The sequence below is a fragment of the Chinchilla lanigera genome, unplaced genomic scaffold (genome assembly GCF_000276665.1).
Source record: "Chinchilla lanigera isolate Chin_1 unplaced genomic scaffold, ChiLan1.0 scaffold00059, whole genome shotgun sequence".
Lineage (NCBI taxonomy): Eukaryota > Metazoa > Chordata > Mammalia > Rodentia > Chinchillidae > Chinchilla > Chinchilla lanigera.
Genome location: NW_004955460.1, coordinates 4,805,285 through 4,821,455, shown reverse-complemented (window position 1 = coordinate 4,821,455; position 16,171 = coordinate 4,805,285). Strand labels below are relative to the sequence as shown.

The window sequence follows — 16,171 nt, the reverse complement described above, 5'->3', positions numbered from 1 at the left end:
GATAAGCACAAGAAGACAAATGAAATGAACTTAAGAGTTAGGATTAGAATGCTGGCCACTTGGTAATAGGAAGTAAGCAGAAGAAATGGAAGATGAGCTGGGTAAGGAAGAAGGGAGCCTAACTTCATTCTGGAAGTGCTCTGTGACCTCATCTAAGTGGCAGCAGGCAATATCAAATGTACATGAAAACGTACCCAGTTGATAAGATCATCACTACTTTGTGCATGTGGGTCATGTCTCATTCTAAGAGCTCCAAGAAAAGTCTTTCTATCTCAATCTACAGAAACAAATTCTATGGGGGTATAGCTCAGTGGTAGAGCACTTGACTGCAGAAGCAATCTCTAGTAGTGAGAGAAGGGTTATCAATGTTACCTTGATCCCTCAAAAAGGCCACCATGTAGCCAAACCTAGAGAGTCTCATAGAATGCACAGTGGACCCCTGGCCACCTTTGATACAAGTTTCCTCCTCATTCACCTGGGCAAACTCTACACAAAGATCTCCAGCTGCTATAAAGGTGTACAACTGGAAAACAGTAGGTAGAGTAACTTGAGGACTAAATTAAGAGATTTAACTATCCCTTAAATAACGGATAAAAATAATTATGCTAAAGATATGCAATGAGAATCCTGGGCTGGTGGAGAGCATGCACCACATGCTCATGTTGGAAATAATCACAATACTAAATCCTGAGCAATGTAGATACCCTGTCATCAAGGAACAAGGACAATGACCAAAACCAGACTGACTCTGGTACTGAGGATCTACCATTCACTGGTGACTATATTCTCCTTCCTGCTCCTCTGGGAGGTTTGTGGAAAGATTTAAGCCAAAAAGCATGTACTTAGTACTTTAGACTCACTGATGTTTAAGCTTTGTAAGGTCCAGATCTTTTTTGAGAATCCACTAAAAACCATAGGGCCCTAAAATATGCATAAAATATTTGGAGGTGTCATATATAACACTTGATAGCTCCTAAACAGGGAACTATAAAACTATTAAAAGGACTGTAAAACCTCCTGTCAATAATCTAGCCCACGTACCAAAAGCATGTGTACATTTAATTACAATAAGGCTAAACACTAAGTGTTTATATTTTGTTTTTAGCTGGATCATATGTGAAAACCCATTAATAACAATAGACACTTTCTACTAATAATTTCCTTTACCATTTTAACTGAGCTAATGAGCTAATTATTACTTAACAGGTCTCACTTCAAAAGAAAATACATTATTGAAACATGCAGTAATTATAGGGGTAATGGAGAAAATGGTAGAAGTAGATATTTTTTGTTTATAACTCATTTTAGAGCCATGTGATGTAAAAGACAACTGTATAAAGTATTTTTTGTTTATAACTCATTTTAAAGCCATGTGATGTAAAAGACAACTGCATAAAGCAATAGTTAAAATCTTGTTGGTAAACATATAATATATAAAGATAGAGCTTGTTTAACAATCACAGAACAAAAGAAGGGAAGACAAAATTTTGTAGACTACTAAAATTTAATTAATTTAATCTGAAGTAGATTGTTACACATTACAATGTTAAGTGTAACTGAGAACAATCACGAAGAAAACAACTCAAAAGGTAGCTAAAAGAAACAACAAGGGAGTTAAAATGCCACACTAAGGAACAAAAAGAAAAAAGACATAAATGACAGATATAAGTTCTATCTTTTAGGTAATTACATTCAATGTACATCAATTAAAGAGCAGTAAACATCAATTAAAGTCCTGATGTTTCCCTCAGTAAACATCAATTAAAGGGCAGAAAATATCAAAAAGGATTTGCAAAAATCTAAAGACTGTCTATAAGAGATGTAATTTAGAGTCAAAGACACAAATGAGTTGAAAGCACAAGGATAGAAAGGATATAGCATACAAACAGTAACCAAAAGAGACCCGGAGCCTACTACACTAATAACAAACAGAACAGACTAAAAAGACAAGCGCTGGTACTACAGACTAATAAAGATACTTTACAATGGCACAAAGGTCAATCTAAAAAATAGATATAATAATATGTATCTAATAAGCCAGTATCAAAATACATGAAGCAAAGCTGATCGAATTGAAAAACAAAATAGAAAATTCAGCAATAGTCAAAAATCCCAATATCTTACTTTTAATAATAGAACAACTAGGGAGAAGAACAAGAAGAAAACACAAGACTTGAGCACCATAAACCAACCTGCCTTAGCACACATCTAGAAAGTACTGCACCCAACAGTAGCAGAAGGATTCTTTAACTATACATGAAATATTCTACAAGATAGATCATATAGGTCATAGACTGAAAAAAGCCTCACCAAATTTGAAAGGATTGAAATCACAAGGAAGTATGCTCTCCAGCTACTACTGAATGAAACTAGAAATCAGGAATAAGAGAAATTTGGAAAATTAGCAAATATGTATATGGAAATAAAACAACACCCTTAAGTAAATGAGAAGAAATCACAAGAGAAAGGAGAATGTACTTTGAGATAAAGGAAAATGACCATGCAACAGACTGAAATGCGGCTAACTCTGTGCTTCTCAGAAGAGCTTATATTGAAAGAACCTATATTAAAAGAAGAAAGTTGCTAAAAAATAGTAACATAAAATTCTACGTTAAATTAAACCAAACTAAACCCAAGAGGAGCAGAAGGAGAAGAGCAATAAAGATTCTATAGGAAATAAAGGGACCAGAGAACAGAAAAACAACAGGTAGAAATTGCTCAGCCATAAAGCATTTTAACTCCCTTGTTGTTTCCTTTAGCACCTTTTTGAGTTGTTTGCTTTGTGCTTGCCCTCAGTTACCCTTAACACTGTAATGTGTAACAATCTACTTCAAGTTAATATTAATTAAATTTTAGTGGTATAAATTTATGTTAACTTTTAGTGGATAAATATACGTTATTTGTGGAAAGTAGGTGCACCTTGAAACTGTAACACTAAGTGAACTAAATCCAACACAGGTTAACTATCACATGGTTTCTCTTATATGAGAAACCTGAAGTATAAATAATTTAAAGAATAAAAGAAAAGATGATAGGAAACAGACAGATCTTTTGCAGATGGGAAGAGAACCTAAGAAAGAAGATAGGAAGAGGAGAGAAGGGGAAGTAAAAAAGGACTAAGATTCTAGATGGTTATGTAACAAAGCAGTTGCTAAAACTGCAACAAAAAATAAAAGAAGAAGAAAAAGAAAAAAAAGAACAACCAAAAGTTGGTTCTCTGAAAAGATTGAGAAATCTTTAGCTATACTGACCAAGAAATTAAAAGAAAGACTGAAATTAGTAAAACGAGGAATGAAATAGGGAGCATTACTACAGACCTTACAGAAATAAAAAGGAATATAAAGGAAAACCATGTATAATAACAGGGCAACAAACCGGGCAAACAAGCTTGATAAAATGGAAAAAACACAAAACTACTAAATTCTTACTCAAAACAGAAAATCTAAAAAGGCCTACCACAAGAAGTTTTATTAGCAATGAATAATTTCCCATATATAAAAAACCCCAGGCCCACACTGATTCATTGGCAAATTATCTCAACATTTAAAACAGAATTAATACTAATCTTCTAGAAATAAAAGAGGAAGTGTCATTTCCCTGTTCACTCTAGAAGGCCATTATTACTGATTCAAAAACCAGACAAGATATTACAAGAAAACTATGAAGCAATGTCTATTGTGAGTATAGAAACTTAAATCCCAAGAAAATACTAAAAGGAAAATTCAAGTTCCTACAAAATGGAATTTCTTCCATACTGTATCCAAACCCTCCTCTGAGTTTTGACCAATCTTCCCACTAAGCACGTTAGGCAATCTAATTACTATTCAGCCATCCTTTAATAAAACATACAACATCAATTTAATTATAAATAAGTCCTTCAAACTTCCCCATCTCTTCTTTTTACCTACTAAAAATAAGCAGTTTTTTTTAAGCCAATTCTCTCATGTTACTGCACTTTTTTGATTGCTGCATTAATCAGCATTACTTCAAAATTATAATGTTTTTATAGAATCCCATGACACAGAATCCAGCCTTCCATGCTATGTAACATTCCTAAGAAGGAAACCATTTGGATCTCTATTTCCAGAAAACTGACTGATTTTTTGAAATTTAGCAGGCTTCTTAAGAATTTTTTAAGAATCCCATATACTCTTCACCTTTCTGTCTCTATTATCTTATAACACTGAACTAGACAGACAAGTTCATAACCATCACAGCAACTCAACCATACACCATTTTTAAAACTAGTGCGCTTTGGAAATTTTACTGTGACTTAGAACCACCTAAGAAATTTGTTTCATCTGTAGTTCTCAAGTCTTGAGAGATTCTGATTTGGTACATTTGTAACTAGTTCCAGGAATATGCACTTACCTGGTCCACTCCTCAAGTATTTCCAACCACACAGCCCTGGAAGTACTTGTTTTTTAGATTCCTTCTCTGCTATACAAGAGTAAACATGGACCAATATAGATCCCCAGGAGATTCTACAATGTAGATCTCAGTTTCCAACGCATTGTGCAGTGGTCCCGTCATACACAAGTATTTTACAAAGAAAGTGAAGAACTCTACAAATCATTTTCCTAAAGACATGTAGAGAAAAATCCACTGAACAGAAAAAACGGGAAGAAAGTAGATATTGGGCTATAGAAATCTGAAAGTAGAGGCAGGATTTCTTGGAAATACAGCTCAAATATTGAGAAATTATAAAGAGGGTAAAAGGCATCACCCTGCTTTTCAACTTCTGGTCAGTGCTACCAGAGTGGGGAGATCCTTCCAAGGCCTGGACCACATTTAAGAGTTTGAAATCACTGTCAGGTAAAAGAGAAGACTGCTACAACCAGAGTCTCTTCCCCAATTTAAAATTCTTCCTATGCTCCACATTATCTCAAGCTGACTAATAAGTCCAGGATCCCTTCCTGCAAAATAATCAAAGCAATGCCCATAATCACCCATAATAAGTTAATTAAATGTGAGTTAAACAAGAAGACTCCAAATGCAATCAAACCTTTTAAAGACAAGGCGCTTTCTAGAAACGTGACATTTAAGAATTTTTTTATAGAGAGAGGAGAGGGCCCTGCAGACAACTTCCCACCCACAGAGTGGCAGTTTAGGCTAGATGCATTTTTTTAATAAAGAGGGAGAAAAAAAGAATTTTTTATAATGACTTTCACTTTTATTTTGAAATTCTGATGGTGAAAGATAAGAGACACTCAACACGCTCATGAACGCAAAGTGGATTTGGAGTTTACTGCTGTTGTACAAAGGAGTTTTTGTCTGACTGGCAATTCAGAGGCTGTGTCAGCTCTGAACCAGCTGAACCCAACTCTGTCACTGGGGCAGCTATGCCCAGAAGGACCCTCCAACATGTGACAGTGAAATCTAGTCACGCTAAGGATGGATTGCCATTACAGTAAGCCATTCTAATTAGGATCCCCTTTGCCTAGTTATATATCCAAATAGTGGAAGAGGTCACACATCAGACCAGCATTTATAGCTAGTATATTTTACTCTACCACTCTCATTTGTGCATAATGAATACAGGCAAAAAGCCAGAGGTTTGGAGTGTTTCCTGACTCCCGAATTCACCCATCTTTACCTCATCCCTCTCACCCGATGACTCTGGTGCAACCTTAGAATCCCACCTTAAAATCTAACTTTGGGTAAAAGTGTCCAATCTTCTCCCTCTAAGTTAGTTCCCCAGTTCCACACCAAACCATATTTTTCCCTTACAGAATCATTACGATGGTTATTTGATGAATAACTAGGTAGTTTCTTTCCAGTGTGTGCAAAGATGTGTCTCTCCACTAACTCCTGCTGGTCTGTATGTGCAACCAAGGCAGCTTGGTTGCATCCAAATTGTTGGTAAAATGGTGACAACAGATACACCTAACAAGGTAAGTCTTCCCTTTTAAAATACACGCATCTGTGAAGGGCAATAAAATTAGGGAGGTCTGCGTCTAGCAATTGACTTTCTCCTATTAGATTCTCAATAGTGACTCTAAATGAAAGAATGAAACCAGACCACAGAATAGATAACTATCAGAGGATACGAATTTAGCATCTTTTACTCAACAAATGTTAGGTTCCATTTATGTGTGGGTCCATGTGTATTTTCAATCATTATAGCCACTTCAAGATAAAAAATCACATATATGCTTATTAATACATTCAATTACTATGTGTTTAAATTTGTCCCACTTACAGACTAAATTTTCAGCAAAATAACTGTATCAGAATAAGATGAAAATGTGCCAAATGGTGGTTTTTCTGATTTTTGTACATCTGTTCTAAGTAGCTCCTAGGTAATCACAATCAGTATATCATTATGGCATAATAAATATTTTAACACTAAGATCTTATCTATGCCTTCCTACAAAATCCTTCAAATAAGAGATATGCTCAGTATCTGTGCAGGAAGTACAACTATAGCCAAACAAAATGTTTAAATTTAGATTAGATTTTGAATCCACAGGAATCAAGTCTCAGCATTTCCACGTCGAAAGTCAGCCCAATGGATGTGTTCTCAGAAAGTCCTGATTGCCATCACTTTGATTTTGCATGATGCTATATACATAGTCCTATTATCATCCTCCATGGGTAAGTTCCTTGAACTTTGTGTAAACAGCATTTTCATTCTGTGAACTTTAGCCATTTGCTGAGAATGTCAGGGAAATTACACCTGCAACACAAAGAATGCTGACATCCTTCATTGCCTTGCAAGGAGCCCATCAGCCTGCTTATTTTCTCAGGACTTCCTCGCAGAAGACTCCTACTGTAAGTGGCTAGAAAAATTTAAAAACTGTGTTTAAACAATAAGGTGGAAATTCCCAGATTTTAAAAACTCACACCAGTATATTATTTTTCAAATGCTCTTTCCCTTCTCTAGCCATCCCTTCCCAAGGTGCTTTTGTTTGAATCTTTATCACCTGTGTGTATGTGAGCATATACAATCACATATGTGTAGGATTGTATGCACGTACACACACAAACACAGAGAAGCACAACTGGACTGAAGTGGCCCAACAGAAAGTCAACTTGGGGCTGGGGATTTAGCTCAGCGGCAAAGCGCCTGCCTGGCAAGTGCAAGGTCGTGAGTTCGGTTCCCAGTACCAGAGAAAAACAAAAAACAAAAACAAAAAAAAAAAAAGAAAGAAAGTCAACTTATAGGAACAGATATCATAGGTCTTCTAGGGGAGTGTATTTCAGATTAAATATTTTGAATCAGTTTAGTATACCCCAAGCAGAATTTTCCTCAAAGTGGAAGAATGGAATGGAATAGAAAATGCCAGGCACAGTATATGCTGAAGACTGATCTCTCCTAACTTGGGAACCCTGGCACTATGGGCAAACCCTCCAGAAGAGAGGAGCAGCGAGTGAATGCACTCAGGTAAAGAGAAACCTGCTAGGACTCTCACCAGTGGGGCCCATGTTTTTGGACAGAGATACCTGTCCTCACCCTAAGACCCAGCCCAGGGCACTACTCTGCTCCCTGTCCTCTGTAGAGTTCACCTGGGGACAAGTACGGCAACTGAATGCTGGACTTTTCTGGGGATCCTGGTCCATGAGGACATAGGAAAACCACTGGCTCCTGTGGAGAAGAGAACCTTCTTATGTTTCTGAACTTTTCCAGAGAGACAAGAACTCCAAGGAGCTGTGAGAGCTTGTCATGATAACTGATGGGACAGAGATACTGTTTAATTTGAACATTCAAACATATGAGACCTAATTTTATACCAAAAGTAAAGCGGGCTATATTGTTTATATAAGAATTTCAGCTACTATAAGTTTTACTGGTCCATAGAAAAGTTGATTTTTAAGATGTGATTTATGGGACACACACATACACAGGCTGTAAAGGAGAATGGTAACTTTTAATAAGATTAAAATCTGAGTTTCCTATAGTTCTGATTCCCTACTGTACTCATTCTTGAGAAAAAAGGATACATGAGCTTATGTCTGTTTGTGTGGAAAATATCTGGAAGAATGAAACCTTAGTCATATGAGAATGCCCCCCCCAACTTTTATTTGTAATTTTGACAGTTTCTAATACAACCAAATAAAATCCTAGTGGAATAGAAGGTATTTTCATCCACTTTATGTTGCTACAACAGAACACATGAGACTGAGCATTTTATAAAGGAAAGAGATTTCTTTCTTACAGTTTTGGAGGCTGGGAAATCTAGAATCCAGGGGCTGGGACAGGACTGGAGACTTCAGATTGGGACCTTCCGTGGTGAGAGGCAAGAGATGGAAGCGGCAACCTGGAGTCCCTGCAGAATCAGCACTTATCCATTGACAGGATGAAGCTCTCCTGAACTACACACCTCCCAGAAAGCCACACCTCCCAATACTGTCACACTAGAGGCTGAGTTTCCAACACAATACTGTCACACTAGAGGCTGAGTTTCCAACGTATTTTGTGGGGACATAGCCAGACCTCAGAAGAAAGTATAAGCTTTCTAAAATGAGATCAGAAGATCTGAAAAGGTAAAACCCTGATGTGCCTTAGCGCCTCAGTCTCCAAAGTACCTTCAGACATTAACACAGTCACACAAGCTACTCTTCTACACACAAGGCTCCTGGCCCACAGACAGGATCTGCTGGACAGAAAAGTGCTCCTTTTCTTCTTCTGTCTACATTTATACATACAAACATGCACACACACATATACACATACATGTACACTGTAATCATTAACTGTGACCTGTCAACTTGACTTGGGTAAGAAGCTCTTAGCAGATTAGAAAAGCTGTGGGAGGGTCTGTGCATGACTGACATGTACCCAGCAAACTGAGGGAGAAGACCAACCCCATATATGGGTGACACCAACCAATAGGCTTGTAGCCTGGAAAGAATAAAAAGGGAAAGAAAGAAGTGATCCTTTTTAGGGTGGACCTCCAGTCTTTACAATTGCCGTTGGACACTGGCCTCTGGTTTCTTCGGTCTCCCAGTGCAGATTCTTCAGCTTCCAACACAGACTTGAACCAGCAACTACAGTGAGCTTCTAGGCCTTCAACCTTCAACTGCTACTGAATCCTCTGGATCTTCATCAAGCACCATTTTGGATTCTTCTACCTCAGGTCCCACAGGCGGCCATGGTGATTCTTGGCTTCTGATCCTATAAGCCTACCTAATGAATCTCTTTGTTATTTGTGTACTTGTATACATATGCATATACTTTATATCAATTCTGTTCCTTAAAGAACCCTAATATACACATGCACACACATCCCACCCATGTGTTTTTCCTTGAGAATACACCAACAATTCAAAAAATAATAAAGGTCACATAACTATGCATGCATAAGGACACAACTTAGTTTTCTCACAACCCCCTCAACTAGTATGGGGTTAGACAACATGACTCTGCCAATATTTGAATGACTTCCAAAATGACAATTACACACAATTCAAATTTACATTTATATTGTTTCCACCATGTACAGAACCTATAAGAATGTTGACCTCTGATGCACAACCTTCAAGAAATGGCCAATCAAGTCACAGTAAAATCCTATGACACCATATATCATAAGAGTCAGGGAAAGAAAAATGTGGGAGGATTCTTTAAGACAATGTGCTCCCAGGGTAGAAAATGAACAAGGAAAAATCTAGGGAACCATATAACACTCATTGGTGAATAAACACAATTTGTGAAACATTTGATATCTATCATCTTGTACCCACAATTTAGTTGGGAAAATGTATTGCATGAAAATAACTGCACCTAAAATTATTATATAATAATTACCCAGAACAGATAAACTGACCTGAAGCACATGTCTACAAACTTGGCAGGTCGGGGCTGGGGATTTAGCTCCACAGCACAGTGCCTGCCTGGCAAGTGCAAGGTCGTGAGTTCGATTCCTGGTACTGGAAGGAAAAACAAAAACAAAACAAAAAAAAAAAAACCCAAAAAAACAAAAACAAACTTGGCAAGTCCTTAGAATTTAAAGAAAAAAAAAAAAATACTTGCAGAGGTTAGTATTATCACATACCTAAGGCTGCTCTGCTACCTGATTCACGTTGGAAAATGTTTAAAAGCAGTGCTTCACTGATTTAAATATTGCATTACAGTCAAGGAGGATTAAGACCAAATAAATGTCACTGGGTTTCACAAATAGAAGATGCTGGGGGATAAATCCAGGGGATCAAATATTTGAGTAAAAAGGCTGTTGGTTAAGCATGACACACTGATGCATGTATTTATTTCCATCTCTTCCCAAAGCCTAACTAAAATGACAGGAAAGGAATAAAAATTTATGAACATGCAAAGACTAGGGGAAGCAGCATTAGTGGATGGGAGAGTTGGATGCAACTAAGGAGAACAGAACAGGAGGTATGCAGACAAATCGGAAGAGAGGAAAATACCCAAAGAAGTGACTGTATAGGAGAAGCCAATGGAAAAGTAGCCAGTTCTCGCAATCACATTCAGACACACACACACACAATCTCTCTCTCCCTCCCTCTGTCCCATTCCCTCTCCCTCTTTGCCCCTCCCCCTCCCCTTCCCCCTCCCCCTCTCCCTCTCCCTCTCCTTCTCTGCCTCAGAACCTAGCACTAATAACACAGGACACTTACAGAGAACACAGAAGAGCTGACACTTTCCTCAACTCCAATCCCGGCAAGGAAAGACCCAGAATGACAGCTGCGCAGCAGGTCTAGGACAAAAATCACCCCTTGCTGGGTGTTGTGGAACACATCTGCCATCCCAGCATTCTGGGAGGCTAGGGCAAGAGTATCCGAAGTTCAAGTTGATCTTGGGCACTTTAATGAGACCCTGTCTCAAAATAAAAACGGACTGGTGAGGTTGTCCTGGATTCAACTCCCAATACCAGGAAAAAAAATTTTTTTAAATCCCAGATCACAGCAAAAGGGCAGAAGTTCCAAAAAGGGATGTCTCCAGGGTAAGAAAACAGACAGCAATTACATTCATTTCTAATATATGGAGCCTTGGATAATTTTTCTTTTTGTCTTTTTGAGACAAGGTTTCACTATGCAATGCAGAATGGCCTTGAACTCACTTTGTAGCCCAGGCTGGCCTCAAAGTCACAGCGATCCTCCCATCTCAGCCTCCTGAGTGCTGGGATGGCAGGTGTGCACCAACAAGCCCAACTTGAATAATAATATTGATCGGTCTAATGCATCAAGAACAAATAATTCTAAATAATTCCTTTGAACATGAGCAAATTTTATAAACAAAGCAATTATTAGCTCCAAGGAAAACAAAAAGCTGGCCTAGGAACGGTAGCTTCACATCTGTAGTACTGACTATTTAGGAGGCTGAAGCAGGAAGATCACTTGAGAGCAAGAATCTGAGACCACCCATAGCAAACAAGACTCATCTCAAAAATTAAAAAAGAAAAACAGTGGTATGAACTAAATCCTCAGGTAAGACTTCACAAATTTAAAACACCTACTCATTACCAGGAACCATTAAGAAAGTGTAAGAGCAAGCCCCTCTCTGGAAGAAAATACAAACTGTCAGACAAAGGACTCATAATCTTGACTAGACAAAGATCTTTTACAAATTAACAAAAAAAAGGCAAACAGCCCAAAAGAAAAACATATGCAAAAGACTTTACACAGACACTTCACTAAAAAAGATAACAAAATTACCAGTAAATACAGGAAAGGTGAGTAATCAGGGAAATGACAGCAAAAAAATTAAAAAGCTTAAAATCCAGCGTGGTAAATTACACATGGTACACACGTGTAATCCCAGCACTCTGGGAGGCTGAGGCAGGAGGATCACAAGTTCAAGCCTAGCTGGATGACTTAGTGACTTAGGAAGATTATGTCTCAAAATTTTACAATATTTAATATTTAAAAAACAGAGAACAGGACACGTGAGAGTACTAATAAGTAAGACAGAAATGTTGTATAACTCGAGCTGGTGGTAGCTCAGCAGATACCCATATGCATAGAAATTCATATGGCGAATACCTAACATTTGCATACTCTAGTGCAGTGTTGGCAAACCTATGGCCCATGTCCTGCCACAGAACACAAATCAAGTTGCCCCAGCATCACTCTAGCAGCTGACCACTCAGGTGTTCTTGCAGTGCTGGCACTTTGCAATAAACAAGTGGGTTTTGGATTGCAGTTTGGGCAGTCCGTCTTTAAAAAGTTTGCCATTGCTGCTCTAGTCAATAAAAGTGTATTTCAACCCTTTAAAATTGTAATCTTCAGCAATCATTGATTTTGATGATAGTATATGTTGGGAGAGGGAAAGTAGACAAAAGTAAGAGAACTAAATCTTTACCTATGTCCAGTAAACAGAAAAGGGCAGATAGATCAATAAATACCTACATAGGCATATTTCTAAGAAATCTTGTGGTTAATAAAGAGTTGCCTCTGGTAAGCAAAATTGGACATTGAAGACAGAGGAGGAGGGCACTGCTATTTCTCATAATAATAAGCCTTGAGCTAATATTTGATTTTTTAAAACCATGTATGCATTAATATTAAACAAATATTAAATTATTAATTATGTGGTTATTGATATAGATATGAGATGGAAAAGGTTGTTTAGGGATGCCTCCCTCCTCTGTGTCTCTCAGTCACTTTCTTGTCACTGGGCACAAGAACGAACACCCACAACCCGAAAAAGGAAAGGATTATTTGTCTTGGTTTTCAGAGGGCTCAGTCCATGGTCAGGTGGCCCCAAGGCAGAAACAGCATGCCAGAAGGGCCCTGGTGGAAGAAAGCTGCCCAACCCCATAGCCAGGAAGCAGTGGGAAAAGGGAGGATCATGGGAGAGGAATAAACCCTTCCAGGTCACATCCCCAATGACCCAACTCAAACCAGGCCCCACCTCCCAACAGCAAGCCAGCCATAGTGCCCTCATGGTAGGTGATCTAATCACCTACCAAAAGTCATGGTTCTAGACACATGAGCCTTCTGGAACATTCTAGATCTAAACTATAACATGCCATTGAGCCCATATGACCCAGGGGGATCCCTCTAGATACATGAACCTTCTGGAACATTCTAGATCTAAACCATAACATGCCATTGAGACCATATGACCCAGGGGGACCCCTGCATCCTTAGCTTTAGCAGTAGCTTGTGACTCAGGAGGAGTTCAACCCAGGTCCTGGGCTTTCGTCACAGAGATTTTTCTTCTAAGGTCAGGCTCAAGGCCCCCTATGGGCCAATGATCACCATACCAAAGAGTTCTGTGGAAATGCTGAAGGGAAGACATGCTCTTGCCTGGAGCTGCTGGCAGCCATCTTGTCACCAAGAAAGACGGAAAATGGGAGCTGAGTGGATGCACACTGCACAGATGAGAGGTGGAGAGAAGTACCTGAGCCGTGATACCTGTCTGAGCCCCTGCTTCCATACAGGCCTGAAGTTTCTGTAACCCTGGCCTTCTCAAAATCACAAGAGGCTATTTCATATCATGGGAAATCATTGGACCATCTGGGTTTAAACTCCAGCTTTGCTACCTACTGACTGTGTGACCTTAGTAATGTCATTAACCTCTTCCTCCTCTATACAATGGGGGTGTAAAGAATACCTATCTCAAAACCTGAAACAAGGGAATATACATGATACACACATGTATGCATATATTTACATAGGTAAGGATACAGACACAAAGATTAACATGTATAATATAATTACATGTACTTTAACATAAATATAGATATATAAATTATATAATACATATTATAAATCTATTAAAATTCATTTAAATTTATACATGCAAGAACCAAAATAAGTTATCAGCTAATTTAATTAAGTGCCTTTTTTCTTAGGTTTTCTTTTTTTTTTCCGGTACTGGGAACCAAACTCACGACCTTGCGCTTGCTAGGCAGGCACTGTGCCGCTGAGCTAAATCCCCAGCCCCTTTCTTAGGTTTTCTAACACTCGTAGGTGCCTGATTTATTCAACCACTCAAAAAGAAAAAGCATACAAAACCAATCAACAGACTTAAGCAAATACACATCAAACATAGGTATTTTCTTTATTAGGAAAAATAATTTTAAGAAGTAAATAGGAAAGCAAGTAAAAATGGTTATAATCTTTACCATTCATAAAGTTTTTGCCCCTACAGACATGAAGAACATAAACAGGATGCATGAATGAAAAAAACAAGAATGCAAAAATGTTCTTTTTTTAAAAAAAATCAAAGGAAATGACTCAGAAACTAATTTATTCTAATAACATACCTAACAATTGCTTTAAATTTTATTATCTAGAGTTGGCAAGTGTCTCATTGGCGGCTGGTGATATGGAAATTAGTGCATCTCTCTGGAAAGCGATCTAGCACTAATAAATACAAGCTTTCCCTTGACCAATAATTCTCCTTCTAGGAATTTATAATTGAGGGTGTGTGCAGACATTCTTCCTGTGAGTCTGCTCACTGACTTGGGTTTTTATAGAGAAACACTGAGAAATGAATGGTCAAAAAATGGGGATTCATGAAGATCTACACATTCCAACACCATTGATTCATTTAAAACAGTGGTGTAACAACATGTACATACAAGGCCCTTCGTGGCTATTAAATGAGATAAACAGATAACCAAAACTCACAGCATAAGCTTGCTTTGGTAGTATAAATATTTACATATACATATGGAAGATATACTGGAATATGCATTAGATGATAGCCAAAGCACTAAGAAGTAGAATTACAAGATTCCTAATTTGCTGGACTTTCTCCTGCTTATATGTATATTTTATTCTTTCTCCAATGGACCTTGATTGACTTTTGATAAGAAGAAATACGTGTTTGAAACCCAGAAAAAGCCCTAAGTCGCCCATAAGCTTCATTTCTGCCATGCATTTAGAGCTGAAATGTACGTCAGCTGTTAGGTGGAGTAGAGGTGATAGGACAGTATAGGGAGTGGACAAGGAGCAAAGGGTACCAAGGACATAGGCGGCGCATAGGTGCTGGATGCAGAGTCTGCCCCGGAGAAGAGGAAGAGGTTAAAGAAGCAGAAGGGATGGTCTGATGAGGCCCCGAGAGCATCGTTCTGGGCTTGCATTCTGCAGCTCCGTAAACCCTCATCCTAGGAGCACAGACACGATGCATTAGCACCTACCCCGAGGAAGCAGATGGGACACTGCCGGCCAGAGGATCTCTCTTAGACCCTCACCCTCCTGGGAGAATGACTGCCAGCTGCCACTGCAGTCCTAACACCCTTGACCTGAACCATGCACCGTGCGAGTATGTAATGCTTCCTACAGACTTGACTGCTCTCGCAGAAAAATGACATTTTCTTTTCATTTATTTCAGGCATATTTAACAGCTGGTGACCTAGATTAAGAAATAATTTACTATGTGAAAGGCAGAGCATAACACTAAATTCCTTCACAGATGGAAAGTGGATTCAGCAGCACGCTTCAGAACAAAGATTCAAAGAATTAATCGGGCAGGGGGAGGGGGTGGATAAGTAGGAGCGGGTGAAATGCCCTAGGGAAAACGATGGCAAAGATCCAGCACCAATCCCAAAGCCAGCAGATAGCCCTGGTGACTTTCTAGACAAGCAGGCAGGGACAGAAAGGGGCAGGAAGGCTTGTTTTTCAGCGGCTGGCTGACGGAGCCGCAGGAGGAGGAGCCCAGAGTTCAGGATGAGCTTGGGGGATATTAAAAGAAATACAATCCTCTTACCGCACTGAGAGTGTGCGAGTGTGTGAGGAGGTGGGACTGGTGACAGCCACCAAGCCTCTGGGCCTGTGGACTGGCAAAGGGATCCGTGTCCCTTCTGATCAGCATGCCCAGGGCAGCCTGAACTGGAGGCAGCCTGAGCTCCTGTCTAAATAACGACCCAATCCACTGTCACTGTAAGCCACGCTGCAGATCCGACAAGACAGCAGGAAAACGCCAAAACATCCCACAGGTATCTTGGGGATGGAAACTACTGCCACGTGAAAGAGAACACATTTCAAGCGTAGTGCTCCTGGGGCTCAACCAGCCGGTGTTCAATTTCAAGTGCAATGCTCGAGCTACAGTGCAAATGTCCTCCGCTTGGGACACGAACGAAGACCTTCACGTGTCACAGACAGCAACCACCAGGGAAGCCAGGCCAGCCCACAGCCTAACAGTACCCTCCAACTGCTCTAGCTAGAGACCTAGGTTTCCTCTATGCACAAGCCTGAGGGTTGAAAAATAAATTACCATGGCCACTTTACTAAGGGGCTTGCAAAACGGCTCGGA

At 39.1% G+C, this 16,171-nt stretch overlaps 1 protein-coding gene across 3 annotated transcripts in view; it reads right to left on the bottom strand.

Moving 5' to 3' along the window:
* The window catches only part of Amph (amphiphysin), a 219,913-nt gene that overhangs the window by 202,857 nt on the left and 885 nt on the right, over window positions 1-16,171 (bottom strand). The gene's annotated exons all lie outside the window — the stretch shown is intronic.